General features: G+C 48.8%; 1 protein-coding gene across 2 annotated transcripts in view; it reads right to left on the bottom strand.

The window, feature by feature from the left end:
• LOC144760727 (uncharacterized) overlaps window positions 1-17,829 on the bottom strand; it is a 32,372-nt gene that overhangs the window by 11,824 nt on the left and 2,719 nt on the right. For both annotated transcript variants that reach the window (XM_078646557.1, XM_078646551.1), the window contains exon 2: window positions 11,155-11,209. The gene's annotated coding sequence lies outside the window, so the exon portion shown is untranslated. The remainder of the gene's footprint in view (window positions 1-11,154; window positions 11,210-17,829) is intronic.

The raw sequence follows: 17,829 nt of genomic DNA, 5'->3' as shown, positions 1-17,829 counted from the left end.
CGCCCTGCCCTGAGTTACCACCTACTTGTATCTGGTAACCTGACTTTTCAGCTCTGGCCTCTGCCGCACGCAAATCTATTGTGTGTTGCGAGGACTATGCCTAGACCTATCCGTCAACTATGGTCCAGAGTATGAATCAAGGGCAATGAAATTAAGGAGTACTTTCATGTGTTCATTTTATTCCACCTGATTATCAGTCGTTAGGCTTTTGTGCAGAAAAACAGGACACAATTTTTTTCCAGACAGAAAAATTAGACTGAAAAGACCCACAAGACTCTGGGTGCAGCAGAAGCAGCCAAGACTTATGCTGTTTTTTTTACTAACTGGGGGAGACACACAATTCTTCCCTCTGTTAGAAATATCTTTCCCCTTCCCTCCCCTGCTTCGCCCATCTCCCCCCCCAAACCAACCACATGCATAAAACAAGTGGTCAATAAAAGCAGAAAAACACTATGAAATAGTGAATGGCATGTGGTTTGACAGGCAGAAGAATCTCAGACCATTCGCTGGTGGAGGTGCAACTCGATGGTCCGGTTGGTATGAATTAGGCGACTAAAAACGGTTCTGACATTTGCAGGTGGGTCACGCTCTGCAAGGTAACATCTGGGAAGGGGGGGGGGGGGAGTTGCCTGATGCATCCCCACTGGAGGACCAGCTGCTAACTAATCCCCTGACCGAAAAAGCAAAAACTTGAGTAAAAGTTATTGTAATTTATAATGGCAATTGCTTAAACTTTTGTAAATAACTTTTGTGAAGATTATGTTCAGTGTATTTTATTGTGACGAAAATCCAAGAACAGAAGTGAAATATTAACATCTTTTTGTGACATTTGTAATAAAGCTTGAAACATTGAGAGAACATATTTGAACTAGTTGTTGAATTGTTGCACAGATTGCTGCTGTGGTGGCGCTGAAGGATGTTTTGGTGGCGCTGAGTGATGCTGTCGCGTTCAGTGATGCTGTGGTAGCGCATAGTGATGTTGTGGTGCCCCTGAGTGATGCTGTGGTGATGCGACAGACAGACAGAGTGAGGGCGACAGTCATGTCAAAGTCATTAGATATGGTCCAAACTCCAGCCAATCAGGCGACAGCACCCTCTGGAACCTTCACCTCAGAGGCTCAGGCTCCCAATTTTTTAGCACAAGTGTGACATAAGAGCCAAGGAGAAGAGGAGAGCCTCTGAGGGGAGGTGGGTGAGTCACATGTGAATCTATGAAAGATATCAATACTGGAGAAGCACAGTTTTCAGGTAAGTAACTTAGGTTCTTCTCCAGTATTGGGGTATCTTTCATAGATTCACATGCTTGAATCAGAGTAGATAGGAGTAATTCGAGAACTATGCATAGTAAGCCATAAGTACATTGTAAACAGAGTACGAGAGAATACATATACGTATATTACAGTATAGCAGTAAACAAGGGCACATCTGCAAAAAGCAGAAATATATACATGTATACAATGTGTGCAGGAGGAGGTAAGAAACAGAGGCTCACCTTACTTAAAAAGATTACGTAGCACCGCTTGCCCAACAGCTGTGTCAGCATTGTTGGCAGCTTCCAGACAGTAGTGCTTGGTCGCAGCTCTGCAAATCTGATGAAGAGGCACACCAGCAAAGAGAGAAGTAGAAGAGGAGACTGCTCTAGTAGAGTGCGCTTTAATCGTTGCTTGAAGTGTCTTGCCTGCTTGCCGATTGCAAAAAGGAAATTGCTCTAGATATCCAACGTGCAATAGTCTGTTTAGCAACTGGAGGTTCTTTAAGCATCCTGCCGTAGGCTATGAAGAGCTGATCAGTTTAACGGATACTGGTTGTTCTTTGCAAATAAAATGTCAAACATCTCTTAACATCTAGAGAATGTAAAGTCTTTCCTGCTGGCAACTGTGTATTAGGGAAAAAGTCTTTAACCACATTGGTGCTAAGGCAATTCCCGCTGGGTGCTGACTAGTCTGGATTCCCATTGTTCATGACAAGGTCAGCTCGTCATTAGCACAGCTCCAGTGTGCCTCATGACGAGCTGACCTTGTCATGAGCATGGAAGGGGTTAAGATGACATGCTCATTCAGGTGGAAATCAGATGGAACTTTAGGAATTAAGGCCGGATTAGTGCGGAGCACCACAGCGTCTTTGGTGAATTGAAGAAAAGGTGGTTTGATAGTAAAAGCTTGTATCTCGCTGACTTGAAGTAAGAGCTAAAAGCAGTGATGTCTTCCAGGAGATGAATTTAAGATCAGCCCAACGAATGGGCTCAAATGGGGACTTCATGAGTTGTGCCAACACAATGTTCAGATGCTAAGGAGGAGGCAGGCGTCGATTGGAGCGAACATCTGAAATAAGCCTTTGAAAAACTGTTGAATAATTCTTGAGAATTGGAGCCATCGTGCTGGAATCTGGAGTAGAGTGAGAGTGGCCGGATTTTGCTAATTGTAAGAAAAAAGGCAGAAGCTGCTCTGGCGTAGAGTGAAGAGGGTGAACATTTATTTATTTATTTAAGTTGGCAACTGACACCCTATGGGTAACCTGGCGCTGTGATACAGGTGACTAGCTTAGGGCCGAGAGACAGTGTCCCCTGCCTGGAAGGAGTTAGCAGGATGCCAAGGAGCATACCCGAGGGTAGAGCCAGGTTTGTAACCTTTTTCTAAACTGCAGGATGTTGTCTATTTGTCTCAAATCAAATGGAAGAGTATTCCAATGGCGGGACGCTGCCGCACTGAAGGCCCTACCTCCTGATTTGACTTTCCTAACTCTAGGCACCCTCACCAGATTAGCCGATGAGGAGCGCAGTGCTCGAAGAGGGACATACCATGTCAGTTTCTCCTGCAGAGAATTGGGCCCGTGACCATGTGGAGCCCTAAATACTATACATAGTGCCTTAAATCGTATCCTCTGCGAGACTGGCAGCTAGTGTAAATCTGAGAGTGCCCGGGAGGCGGAGGAGCGGCGTGGTTGCACTAGTACCAGTTTGGCCGCCATGGTCTGTACTCTCTGCAATCTCTCAATCAGATATTGCGGGGATTCTAGTAACGGGGCATTACAATAGTGCAGCTTACTGAGAATGGTGCTCCGGACTATCAGCGCTCTGTTCTGTTAAGAGAACATCGAAAGGATTTTCCGAAATGCTCTGATCAGAGTAAAACAACTTCCAGCTGTTTTGTTGACAGTTTGTTAATGTCAATTTGTTGTCAACCATGACTCCCAGATTATGTACCACGCTACTGGGAGCCAATGGAGTAGCAGGGGATGTTGGCCAAAACTCAAGCGGAAGTGTAGGAGGGATTATACCTACTGCACAGTGTAGAATCTCTGTCTTCTCAGAGTTAAACTGAAGAATTTGAATTTGAAGCTTCACACCAAAGATAGAACCGTTTCCACTTGAGTTTGTAGGTTTTGATAGTGGAGGGTGCTCTAGCGTTAGTGAGGACCTCCCTGCAGTCCGGAGGAATAATCAAATTAGCAAACTCATAGTGCTCAGGTGCCAGTTGGATTCGGATGGCAGATCAGGCCGTGGTTCATAGTAAGAAGATTCGAAATTGGGTGCAGCCAAATTGGATTGCACTCCGACAGAAGGAGGAGCTCCGAAAACCAGAACTGGCGAGGCCATCTGGGGGCTATGAGAAGAATGCAGCAGGGTTCTTTCTGCATTTTCCAAAGTACCCTTGCAACTAGAGGAATTTGTGGAAAAGCGTAAGCATTTATTTTTGACAAGTTCATCAAAAACGCATTCCCGCACGATTCTGAGTGGGGCAGCCAACTTGCATAGAATGGGCATTTGCGGTTCAGGTTGTCTGCGAATAAATCCAGATTGGGGTGTCCGCAAAGCTGAAAGAGGCGGTCCAGTGTCGGCTGATGAAGTTCCCACTAGTGGTTTGACTAGACCGACCTGCTCAGGGAGTCCACTAGAAGGTTGGATACCCCCAGAACATGGACTGCTGTTAAAGTGATCTGATGTTAATTCGCCCAATCCAAATTTGCGGAGCTTATAGGGATAGCAAAGTGGATCTCATGCCACCTTGTTTGGTCACATAATGCATGCTTGTTGTGTTGTCCGTTTCGGACCAACACTGAAGCTCCTTGTATGAGGGTGCAAGAGGACTTCAAAGCCAGGAATATCACCAGTAACTCAAAAAGGTTTATGTGCCAAGTTAATTGGTGGGTGTCCCATTTCCCCTTGACTGTGAGGGCTTGAAGATGCGCTACCCACCATTCGAGGGAGGCATCTGTCGTGAGGATGAAACTTGGAGTGTCATCTACAACCGAACTGCTGAGATGTTTGGTATGAGATGTGGCCAGATCTTTTGACTGCCCGGCCATGTCTGAACTGGGGTGGCAGAGTGGGCTAAAGAACGGTGATGGATTAAAACCCAGATCTTTTGACTGGGTGTGAGTGTTTGATTGATTCAGATGCTCCGTCCATCACCACCCCCTTTTGTACCGCTTTTGGCCGCCATAAGTGTGGCAGGGTATGCTCAGACGCGAGTCCCTTGCTCACTTTGCCACTGGATTCAAGCAAGCCGGGCTGAAGACGGCTGGAATGCCAGAAACCGGTCCTCGGAAGCTTGTTTCCGGTCCAGGGAAGACATGGCTTGGCAGTTCGGGCTGGACTGTTCCCATGAGGCACAGGGTCAGACTGATTTGCATATAGCCATGTCTGAACTGGGGTGGCAGAGTGGGCTAAAGAACGGTGATGGATTAAACCCAGATCTTTTGACTGGGTGTGAGTGTTTGATTGATTCAGATGCTCCGTCCATCACCACTCCCCCTTTTGTACCGCAAATCTGAAAAGGGCTGCAGGCTCCAACAAGGATGCCGATCGAAGGAAACCAACAGCCATTGAGGTAAGTTATGAAGCTCAGGAACGTAGGAACACCTTTTGTCCTCTTCAGCAAGGCCCAGGATGGACGGTGAAGGGGTGTCTTTTGGTGTCAGAAATGGCTAACCAGTGCAGGTCTCGGTTGAGGGGTCTTCTTGCAGAAGCTGCAGGCAACTCCTAGGAGTCCAGGAGAGGTCAGCTCATGGTGGAGTTGGGCTCTTGAGAGCAGGGGAACCTTGCTGAACTTGGACTCGGGCTGGTGGCATTGGGTGCAGAGGTAAAACCAGGGGGCAGGCTGCGCAGTTCTTCAGGTCACAGAGTCTTTTCTTTGAAGAGGGTTGCTTTGTGAATAGGTCTGCTTTTCTCTGAAGACCTTGGTCTTTATCGAAGGCAGGCAGTCCTCCCAAGGTTCGGGAGGTCGCTGGGCTGCAAGACGAGTTGACTTTTGGTTCTGGATCATCCAGGGATGCAGACAGGCCAGTAGGGCTGGGACCATGTCCATAGTTCTCTACAGAGCCTCACCAGCAGAGAAGGCTGCAGTACCAGTCTCTTCTTAGGTCGCCAGGAACTGAAATTCAGGGTCTGAGGATGCCACCTAAAATCTTGATTTAAGAGTGTTACAAGGGAGTGAAAGGTAGTGGCCAATGGGCCACTTTCCATGGGTGTCTACACCCTCTATCATTCCCACCTCCTGTGGGAACAGGACGTAGTCCTAGCCCTGATTGGATAAGTCCCACCATCTTCAAGATGGTGGGCACTACAAAGTGTACTTCACCTCGCCTCCAGCACCTGAGGGGTGGAGTTGGCAGAGGGGACGGGGGGGGGGCACACCTCCTATTCTATCTAAGGTTTCCCACCTGTCCTCGTTCCAAAAAGGGGGTGAGGACAGGAAGATCGCTTGCTCCCTCTAACAGGAGAGGCTGGGGTCGCATTACAAAAGGCGGCAAGGCCTTTGAAAATCCCTGCCACAGATGGCTCTTCCTGACTAGGGGGAGGTGTGAGCACCTCCACCCAGGAAAGGCATTGTTATTGACCTCAAAGTGCACAGGCACTCTACCCATGAGGACAGAACACTGTCTGGTGGTAGCAGGCTGGCTCAGGCCAGTCGGTGACCACACTAAGGATTGGTAAATTTTACGGGACCCCTCTAAGGGGCACCCTGTGTGCAATTTTTAATAAATCAGACACTGCAATCAGCGCAGGTATATTTCCTAGGACAGCGAAAGCTATACAGCAGGTCTTGCTCACAGTCCTTATACTGTGACTGCCACTACTGAACATTAATCTTGAATTGTTAAACCAGGGCCAGGATCTGGACAGGAGCCAATGAACAGGATGGCAACTCACCAGATAATAGAAGTCTTCTGTCTTCACACTCACTCAGAGAGAGCAATGCCATCCCATGTATTGCATGAGAAAGAGGCCACAACCCTCAGTGAAACACTCACCTCTCAGGTGTGATTCGTTAATAAGAATAAAATGAACAAAACGGGTCCCTGGGGACCCCACAGATACACTGTTCCTACCAGTACCATAAATGCTTGGGGTCCCGCAGGTAAACCTTTCCTAACCCAGTGCTACAAATGCTATGTGCTCACTACAGCAAAACTGGGCGCTCCAGGGGCGCAATTAGGTTGCTTGGCATTTATCTACCCTCAGCTAAGCCACGTGATAAAGGCAGTAGATCAGGATAATTCTCCTCGATCAGAAGTAGATCTCACTATCGAAAAGGTGAAGACCCTGGTATAACACAAACGCAGACATGCGGTTAGGCTCTACCAGGACATGCAGTAAACTATTAATTCATGTATCTGTAGGATTAGATTGCAATGCAAGTTAATTCTTATGTCACTATTTTCCGCACACAACATACAACATAGGTTCCTCACATGCATACCCTGATGAAGGGAGAACACCCAAAATGAATTGGGGCAGACTGAATTTGAATTTACTTGCGGAACAGTGGATGTTGAAAGTGATTCTATGAGAATAAATATGCTTAAACTGGAATACAAGTGGATTTGCTTCCAAGTGAAGGAGACATTGATGCACTTTTACGAGTACAAGCTGTGGAGCAGGAGACACAGACCAGATCTAGTCTGGAACTATATAAACAACTGTAGCTGCTTTTATGGTGTCTTTCTAAGTGCCGAATAAAGATTTATAAATTGAAAATTGAAACAACTGTAGCCAAATACTTCTACCTTCTGGCACGCGATGAGTGGAGTAAGTAAGTAAATTCTTTATTGTTTAGTTAATTAAAACCATTACAATATAGAAAAAAATGCCACTATGTTTAAAAAGCAAGACATTGACACTACAATATAAAAGATAAAATCTATAAAATCAGTTGTCAAACATTCTTGAAGATAAGCTTGATAAGGGCCCTAATTCTGCTACGATAAAGGGAATTCTGGTATCGAGATCGGGTCTTTGCCAGAAGGCCTCGCTTTTTCTCAAAATTGTTAATGAATTTGACTGTTCTACAAATCAATTGTGGATCCACTGAGCATAGGATTTGAACAATCGCAGACCGACAGGTGCGTACTCCATATTCATTAAACTTAGCTTTCAGCCAGCATCGACAAATTTTGTTAATGGCTGAACAAATGCAAATCAAATGGATGAAGTCTTGTTTACCTGCACCACAAAGTTCGCATTCTTTACTTTCTTGAGGCCTCCATTTCGGTTGATCTGCACTTGTTGGAAGGTTGCCCAACCTTAACTTGAGATATTTGCGCTTGATGAATGGCGAGAAGGCAAGATCTAAATAGGCTGCTGGTACAGGCTTTTTACACGATGAGTGGATTTCATAAATACTACAATAATGAATGAAAAATACACTGCATGCATAGACGAGGTTTGCTATGTAACCTATGGACTCCTGTAAACCTAAACAAACACCGGTAATCAGACACTAGGGACATCACCTGAAGCTCCTAAGATTCTCCTTTTGTTTGGTATCTTGTTTTTGGAAGGTGGGTTTTTAGGATAAGCTATTTTTAGGTGCGACTTATTTTATTCCAGGATGGGCACTAGTTTTAACATTGTCATCTTTTATACTCTGCATACCAAGTTGCTGATTTTTTTTCACGCATCCCTCATTTCCCCGTCTGGGGGTGGGGTGTGTCAGGTAGCCCCTGTAGTAGACGATTGGATAGAGGATAAGGAGTGCCATGCCATCCCTTCATATATTTCTCCCATCCTATATTCACAGTCCCCTTTTACCAGTTGTCCGCTTTGCTGTCATCAAGAAGTGGAGAGAGGGGAATCGTCAGGCGGCCCTTTTAAGCCGGAGCTGAGGACGGACATCAGAGGATACACACTTGAAGAAGGCGGGGGAGGAGAGCGCGTCAGGTTGGTCAGTAGTTGGTCCAGCTACACGCGGCATGGGAACGCGAGGCGGAGAAACAAGCGGGGGAAGACCGGAAAGACAGAGAAGGACTAACAGCCTTACGAGAGAGCGAACCGGAGCCCAGGGGAGGTCACAGCTTGTCTGCGCTTTAAGGCTGTAACTGCCGCCTACCTTCATATTGGAAGTCGAAACGTCGACTTTTGTTTTCACCTCAACAACGCCTTACGCTAACAGTTAACCTGATACATGCAGGAGCTTTTTGAGCATATTGTCTAACTAAATGGTCATGAACAGTTGATGTCGTTCTTCATAACTGGCTAACATTTGAAGCCAGGGTTATTACGGACTGTTTTATAAACTATGAAGAAATGTTTACTCTTTAGATAGGAGTTGAGATCTGCTATAGTTTACCTTCACCCTGCACTGCCTCCCCTTCTCCCCTCTTCCCTTGGGGCACACATTTTTCTATGATGATTATGAAACACCTTTATTGGTTTTGTAATTTGTGTAATCCTTTGCTATGTTATCACACTGTGAGTAAAAACAAGTGTGATAAGACTTCAGTTTAGTTGTATTTTCATTTAGTATTCAATTGTTTGTCTGTTATCTGTACTGGGACCCCCTTGTATATGTAACAGATTGTCGGCGGGCAGAACACCCGAACCTGGCGGAGGAGGGAAAGCCGAAGCAGAAGACCAGACCTCACTGAAGGACGCAGAGTCACCACGCCACGGCCCCGGAGTGACATGGCTCTTCCAGGTGCGTGGGCATCTACAGGGCTTTTGGAAAGGGGCCGAGTAAGAGAGGGACGGGAGGGGAGGCTGAGGGGTGAAAGGGACCAAGGGAAAACGAAATAAGTGAGACGGAAACAGAGACAAGAGCAGAAATCATCGGCTACTCTTTTTCTTTTGGTTGCTCCAACCTCAAGACCACAGCTTTCCAAACTATGTGGAGCGCCCCATATGCAGGTGTGTTGCATCGGCAGAGTCGAGCTGCAGGGGCTCTTAGAAGGGGCGAAGCAACAACAAAGCCCTATTAACATGCACAAGGTATCAAAGACCTGTGAAGTGCTCGGGTACGGGTGTGAGCGGTCCCGGGCTGCCACACACGACGGGGCGGGGGGAGGGGGTGCTGAAGTAGGGCGACCACCGTTTTTGGCGGAGTGTCCCAGTGTCCCGACACTTTTCTCCAAAGTAGAGAAATGTCCGGGTTTTACAACAGCGTCTGGGTAAAACATCCAAATGTCCCGGTTTTAGTATGCTGTTTAGATCACCCCCGCGGGCCTTCCAGCAACAGGCAGAGTGGCGCTGCAGGGGCTCTTATATGAATAACAACAAAGCCTTATTAGCACGTTAAATGGTCTTCATTTGTGGATAGTCCATTTGGCAAAGGGCCCTTCAATGAGTGAATACAGTGGGTTATTGGGTCCAGGGGGTTGGCCTGGGGTTTGGGGCAGCCCCGGGATCGCGGTGCATTGGGAAGAAAAGCTGCCAAGAAGCCCTATAGAAGCTTTCACATTTACATCATACTGCACGCTGCGGCTTGTAACCTTACGAAAACAAAAACATAAACAATTCAGTTCAATGGAGAATGCCCGTGTGAGCCTTGGGCATGGAGGAGTGCGGGGGAGGGAGTGAGTAGGGGAGCTGCGCACCTGGGCACCACCAATACAGGAAAATATAAAAAAGATTTAAGAATGAAAGCAACATTTTTTCCTCTTTGTCACAGACCCTTATGGAACCCACAGAATATGTTGGTCGGGGGAGAGGGATATAGTGAGACAGAGAGAGAGGAGAGTGAGACAGAGAGGGAGGGAGTGAGATAGACAGGGAGGGAGACAGAGAGTGAAACAGAGAGAGTGAGACAAAGGGAGACGGAGGGAGAGACAGAGGGAGACGGAAGGGAGAGACAGAGTGAGACGGAGGCAGAGACAGAGGGAGAGGGAGGGAGAGATAGAGAGAGAGGGAGGGAGACAGAGAGGAAGGGAGACAGAGAGTAAGGGAGACAGAGAGGGAGGGAGACAGAGAGGGAGGGAGACAGAGAGGGAGGGAGATAGAGAGGGAGGGAGACAGAGAGGGAGTGAGACAGAGGGAGGGAGACGGTCGGTGGGAGAGGGAGGGAGACAGAGAGGGAGTGAGACAGAGAGGGAGTGAGACAGAGAGGGAGTGAGACAGAGAGGGAGGGAGACAGAGAGGGAGGGAGACAGTCGGAGGGAGAGGGAGTGAGACAGAGAGGGAGTGAGAGAGAGGGAGGGAGTGAGACAGAGAGGGAGTGAGAGCGAGGGAGTGAGTCAGGGAGGGAGTGAGACAGAGAGTGAGTGAGACAGAGAGGGAATGAGACAGAGAGGGAGTGAGACAGGGAGGGAGGGAGACAGGGAGGGAGGGAGGGAGACAGAGGGAGGGAGACAGTCTGAGGGAGAGGGAGTGAGACAGAGGGAGGAAGACAGAGAGGGAATGAGACTGAGAGGGAGTGAGACAGAGAGGGATTGAGACAGAGTGGGAGGAAGGGAGACCGATGGAGGGAGACAGATGAAGGGAAATGCCACCTCCGCCACTGATTCCCTCACTAGTACCCTTTAACAGTGCCCCTCAAGTCTCTCTGTGTGGGGTGTGTGTGTGTGTGGGAGGTGTGTGTGTGGGGTGTGTGTGTGGGGTGTGTGTGTGGGGGGGTGGGGGTGGGGTTAGTGTTGGCTGTGTGGGGTTGTGTGTGTGAGGGTGTGTGTGTGGGGTGGTGTGTCTGTGGGGTGGTGTGTGGGAGGTGTGTGTGTGGGGTGGGGTGTGTGTGTGTGGGGCCCGAACCCACCATAGGTGGTTCGGGCTCGCTCGCTGCGCTTTCTCGTGTTACCGTGTCCCTGAATTTTTTTTCACAAAAGGGTGAGTCACCAACAAGAAAAGTTTGGAAAGCTGTGCTCTACACCCTCCCTTCACATTTATGCATAGTTATTATTTATCCCTCACATCCTCCCTTGACTCAACCATTAAGCAAAAACACTTACCTGAGTCTTTTCCTTATGTCCGAGGGACGGCGGCGGCCAAGGCACACCTAAGGGACTGAAGAATATAACAGAGACAATCAATCATTGTGATTTCCTGTAATACTAATAAAAAGTGCATACCAAGAAATTATTCAATGCAGTGTGCTCCTTCTTGACCGACTCTTCCACAACGGGGAGCTACATACTTTCCCTACAGGGAATGGGAGACAGAAACCAGAGAGACCAACAGACACACACATACGGGAAAGCATAGTAGGAAAACGCTATATACAGTTTTTATATGCTTGCATATGTACATTGTTAGGTCTCGCTATTATATCCCGCAGGGATTAATAGCGAGAGTATATAGTAGGCGAAACAAACTCTTGACCAAGCGCGTATTACGTCCAGTTCATGTGGACCAGTCGTGTGAGACGCACGTCAAACCCATTAGCCTTGCACCGCAATGGAATGCTGCCTCCCAAGATGCTCCCCCGCCATCAGACTTCAAAGCAATGCGCTCCAGCCCCGCCCTTCCACAGCAATGCCAAGAGCTTGTTTTACAAAAGCGAACGGTGCCGCTGGTTTCATTTATGCAGTCTGCATTAGGAAAACTCTGGTCATGCAATCTATGTACTAGTTGTGTTTAAAACACAAAACCGCAGTGGTGTGAGACAGTTTCTTTTTCTTGACCTCCTGCTCCCCTGATTGTACTCGTTTTTCTTGCCTTCTGCTCTCCTGATTGTGCCCGTTCTCTTGCCTTCTGCTCCCCTAATTGTACTCGTTCTCTTGCCTCCTGCTCCCCTGATTGTGCCCGTTCTCTTGCCTTCTGCTCCCCTGATTACATTCGTTCTTTTTGCCTCTGCTCCCCAGATTGTACTCGTTCTCTTGCCTTCAGCTCCCCTGATTGCACTCGTTTTTCTAGCCTTCTGCTCCCCTGATTGTGCCCGTTCTCTTGCCTTCTGCTCCCTGATTGAACTCGTTCTTCTTGCCTCTGCTCCCCTGATTGCACTCTTTCTTCTTGCCTTCTGCTCCCCTGATTGCACTAGTTTTTCTTGCCTTCTGCTCCCCTGATTTTACCCGTTCTCTTGCCTTCTGCTCCCCTGATTGCACTTGTTTGCTTGCCTTCTGCTCCCCTGATTGTGCCTGTTCTTCTTGCCTTCTGCTCCCCTGATTGTGCCCGTTCTCTTGCCTTCTGCTCCCCTGATTGCACTAGTTTTTCTTGCCTTCTGCTCCCCTGATTTTACCCGTTCTCTTGCCTTCTGCTCCCCTGATTGCACTTGTTTGCTTGCCTTCTGCTCCCCTGATTGTGCCTGTTCTTCTTGCCTTCTGCTCCCCTGATTGTGCCCGTTCTCTTGCCTTCTGCTCCCCTGATTGCACTTGTTTTTCTTGCCTTCTGCTCCTCTGATTGTGCCCGTTCTCTTGCCTTCTGCTCCACTGATTGCACTAGTTTTTCTTGCCTTCTGCTCCCCTGATTGTGCCTGTTCTCTTGCCTTCTGCTCCCCTGATTGCACTCGTTTTTCTTGCCTTCTGCTCTGCTGATAGTGCCCGTTCACCCACACCCTCACACCCCCTCACCCCCACTCCCTCACACCACCACACCCACTCACCCTCACACACCCCCTCACCCTCACACACACCCTCACCCTCACACACTCCCTCACCCTCACACACTCCCTCACCCTCACACACCCTCAGACACACCCTCACACACACACCCTCACCACTCTACCACGCTACCGCCCTTACTCTACCACCATCTCGCCCTCACTCTACTGCCCTCACTCTACATCTCTACCGCCCTCATGCTACTCCCTCACTCTACCACTCTACCGTCCTCACTCTACCACTCTACCGCCATCACTCTACCGCCCTCACTCTACCGCCCTCACACACTCACTCTACTGCCTTCACTCTACCACCCTCACTCTACCACTCTACCACCCTCACTCTACCTCCCTCTCTACCACTCTACCACACTCACTCTACCGCCCTCACACACTCACTCTACTGCCTTCACTCTACCACTCTAACACCCTCACTCTACCACCCTCACTCTACCACTCTACCGCCCTCTCTACCACTCTACCGCCCTCACTCTACCGCCCTCACTCTACCACACTCACTCTACCGCCCTCACTCTACCACACTCACTCTACCGCCCTCACTCTACCACTCTACTGCCCTCACTCTACCGCCCTCCCCCTACTACTCTACCACCCTCACTCTACCCCCTCACTCTACCACTCTACTACCCTCACTCTACCGCCCTCACTCTACCGCCCTCACTCTACCACTCTACCACACTCACTCTACCGCCCTCACTCTACCGCCCTCACTCTACCACACTCACTCTACCGCCCTCACTCTACCACACTCACTCTACCGCCCTCACTCTACCACTCTACTACCCTCACTCTACCGCCCTCACTCTACCGCCCTCACTCTACCACTCTACCACACTCACTCTACCGCCCTCACTCTACCGCCCTCCCTCTACCACTCTACCGCCCTCACTCTACCGCCCTCCCTCTACCACTCTACCGCCCTCACTCTACCGGCCTCTCTACCACTCTACCGCCCTCACGCTACCACCCTCACTCTACCGCCCTCACTCTACCACTCTACCGCCCTCACTCGACCGCCCTCACTCTACCGCCCTCTCTACCACTCTACCGCCCTCACTCTACCACTCTACCGCCCTTATTATTATTATTATTAACCGAGTTTTATAAAGCGCAAACAACCCGGAGGCCTCGTAGCGCTAAGTACCTTCATACTACAGAAAGAGGAGGAGAATTTAGATGAACAAATAGGTTTTCAAGTTCTTTCGAAATTTTAAAAGGTTCGGTTCACTGCGGAGGAGGGTGGGCAAAGAGTTCCATTCCTTAGCAGCATTCCAGGAAAAGGAGCGTCCACCCCATCTAGTACGTCTGATCTTATTGACAGTAGCTAGAAAGGCAGTGCTTGAACGCAAGGATCTATGAGGGAGGTAAGGTTCTGCTAAAGAGCAGATCATAGTGGGGGCGGTCTTTCGCATGGCTTTGTGCATGAAACACAGGGATTTGAACAACACTCTGGCTTTTATAGGAAGCCAGTGCAGCTTCCTCAGGGCCATGGTACCTGATTGCCGTTTGTTAAGGCCCAATAAAAGGCGGGCTGCAGCATTTTGAGTCACCTGCAGCTTCCTTATTGTGGAGGTAGGAGCCCCTAAGTATAGGGAGTTCCCGTAGTCCAGGCGGGACAGAATAATGGCTTGCACCATTATTCTGCGGGCTTCAAAAGGGAGAAGTGGTAACACCTTTCTCAGCATACGCATGAGCCCAAAGCACATGGCGGACAGAGTAGTCGCTTGCTGCAGAAAGTTAAGGTTAGTGTCCAACCAAATGCCTAGGCTCTTTATATGGGGCTTGGGTTGTGGCGGGGGCCCCATACACAGGGGCCAGTCCGTGAGAGGGCAGGGAATAGCTGAGTTGCCTAACATCAGGAGCTCCGTTTTCTCGCCATTTAATTTTAAATGCGAGATAGCCATCCACTGAGCAATCGCTACTAGACAGTTGCTTAAATTTGAAGAGGATGGGTCCGCCTGATTCATAGATACGACTAATTGCGTATCATCGGCGTATGTGACTATGTCAAGGCCGAATGAGTGCACTATATCAGCCAAAGGCTGCATATAAATATTAAAAAGTGTTGGACTCAAGGCCGAGCCCTGGGGCACACCTTGATCCAAGGGCCAACATTTTGAATGGGTAGTGCCCTCTACAACCTTAAATGAGCGATTCTCCAGAAAAGACTGGAGCCAGTCCATAGCCTTCCCTGAGATTCCCAGTTTATAGAGGCGGTGAAGAAGAATGCTGGTGTTGACAGTGTCGAAAGCGGCACTAAGGTCGAGCAGCAAGATTGCTGTAGTGCCGCCTTGATCCATTTGTTTCCTGGCCAACTCAGTTACCGCCAAAAGAGCCGCCTCAGTTCCCAATTTGGGACGAAAGCCGGCTTGGGAGTCATGGAGAAGATGATAGTCTTCTAAAAATTGGGTAATAGACGTATTGATATGTCTTTCCAAGAGTTTACTGACCCATGGAAGGAGAGAAATAGGCCGGTAATTGGCCATGTCCTCAGGATCTAGAGTGGGCTTTTTCAATAGAGCCTTAACTTGGGCGCATTTCCACGCTGTGGGCACTCGGCCTGTGGTAATGGAGGCATTTAAAATGTTAAGAATAACTGGTTTGATGGTATTTCCAATTGTTATTAACTGGCAGGGGGGAGCAGGGTCCACAGGAGATCCGGATTTTATTTTTGACATGATGGCCCCAAGTGAGTTGGTCTCCAACAGTGGGAATTCTTCTAATTTTGGAGTGCTGGAATTAGATGAATTGATCCCTATGTCCTGACCTAAGTTAGGTGGTTTGAAACCAGAAGCAATTTTCTGTATTTTGCTGTGGAAGTATTCAGCTTGACTATCACAGCGAGCCTGAGCTTTACTCGGGTCAGGCAGGGTCAGGGGAGTATCAATCAGAAACTTGGCTATCCGAAAGATTTCTCTAGACGAGTTGGAGGCGATTTTAATTTTTTCCTCAAAATATGATGTTTTAGTGCATCTAATTTCTGCTTTGTATTGTTTGATAGCTTCAAGATGTGCAGTTTTATCTATATTGCTATGGGAAATCCTCCAATTTCTTTCAAGTTTCCTGCACACTCTTTTTTGTTCTTTGAGTTGAGGAGTATACCAAGGCGAATCCTTGGATTTAGTTTTTTCTCTCAGGGCCTTAATAGGTGCAATAGAGTCCAGGGCTGTGCACAGCCAGTTGTAGTAGTTCTCGTATTGCAATGCGGGATCTGTCTCATTAGGAGGAGGGGACAAGGAGAGCAGGTTGGCCCATTGATCAGAGGAAATTTTGGACCAGTCCCTCCCTTGTAGGATTGTGCGGGGTGAGGGCTGTAATGACATAGCTGGAGTCCACTGTATGGGTATTAAATAGTGGTCTGTCCATGTGAGAGGCAGCGGACTCCCGACTACCAGTCTGTGATCATTACTAAGCACCCCATCAAGGAGATGGCCCTTTTCATGAGTGGGTTCGAAGCCCTTCTGCACGATCTGAAGAGCTGCCAGATTGTCCAGAAATGCCCCAGCCGTGGAGTTGTTTGGGTCATCTAAATGAATATTTATGTCTCCTAATATCGAGAAATAGGGTCTACTAACCACTAGGTCGGCTGTCTTAGATTGGAGTGATTCAATAAATTCACCCATTTGGTTGGGGGGGCGGTAAATAAGGACACCAGAGAATGAGATTGTGGGTGAGAAGTCCAAAGTAAAGAGCATACTTTCGCAGTTAGATATAGCGGCCGATGAAGTCCTACAGAGGTAGTGGTTTTTTAACAGAATGGCTAAGCCACCTCCTCTGCCTTCTGGTCTATCTTGCCTTTGTAGCGTGTATCCCATTTGTAAAATAGAGGTAATATCCATGTCAGAGGCATCTTTCAGCCATGTCTCTGTTAAAAACATTACATCGGGGTCATTTTCCTCACTCTACCGCCCTCTCTACCACTCTACTGCCCTCACTCTACCGCCCTCTCTACCACTCTACCGCCCTCACTCTACCACTCTACTGCCCTCACTCTACCACTCTACCGCCCTCACTCTACCGCCCTCACTCTACCACTCTACCGCCCTCACTCTACCACTCTACCGCCCTCACTCTACCGCCCTCTCTACCACTCTACCGCCCTCACTCTACCACTCTACTGCCCTCACTCTACCGCCCTCACTCTACCACTCTACTGCCCTCACTCTACCGCCCTCTCTACCACTCTACCGCCCTCACTCTACCACTCTACTGCCCTCACTCTACCACTCTACCACCCTCACTCTACCGCCCTCACTCTACCACTCTACCGCCCTCACTCTACCGCCCTCTCTACCACTCTACCGCCCTCACTCTACCACTCTACTGCCCTCACTCTACCACTCTACCGCCCTCACTCTACCGCCCTCACTCTACCACTACCGCCCTCACTCTACCCCTCTACCGCCCTCACTCTACCACCATACCGCCCTCACTCTACTGCCCTCACTCTACCACTCTAAGTTCGATCAGGTGATGAGAGTCGACCGATGGGAAAAGGAAGTCTCATTCTGGTATTGGACCTTGATGGAGGCGGATGAAAAGATCGAGATTGAAATCTCAAATTTATGTGCTAAGGAGCTTGGGGATGGACATTTGAAGCAAATGTCGCTGGACTCTGGTAAAACCGGCCTCGCTTAAACGTAATCATCTGTTTTCCACCCATAGAGTTTATTGGTCCCCAGCGAAGCTATCAAAGGTCACAGGTAATATCTACAACTTCCCAAGGTGTATGCTTCCATCAGCAGATAATCTACATTCGATTGCTGAAATAATCACTGCGTAGCCGCGCGCATTCCGCACTTTCCTGACGTCACAGATACTTCCGCCAATCATTGGTAGACACCGGGCGAGCAACAGTTAATTCTCCACTGAGCCCGCTCGCTGTGAAATGAGGACTGCTGTGGTTCTGCAATTAAGCATGAGTCCGACCCCCATGGACGACACCACGGGGGGCACCGTGATCTTGATGCCGCCCGAGCAAACCGGCCCGGCACCCCTGTCTGTAGCTCTCAGCTGACACTGAGCCGGCCCAAGCGAGCTCGGGCAGTCAGGCATCAGACAAGTGAGG

The sequence above is a fragment of the Lissotriton helveticus genome, chromosome 1_1 (assembly GCF_964261635.1).
Source record: "Lissotriton helveticus chromosome 1_1, aLisHel1.1, whole genome shotgun sequence".
In the NCBI taxonomy this organism is placed as follows: Eukaryota; Metazoa; Chordata; class Amphibia; order Caudata; family Salamandridae; genus Lissotriton; species Lissotriton helveticus.
Note: the sequence above shows the minus strand (reverse complement) of the source record. Positions and strands in the feature narration are given on the sequence as shown.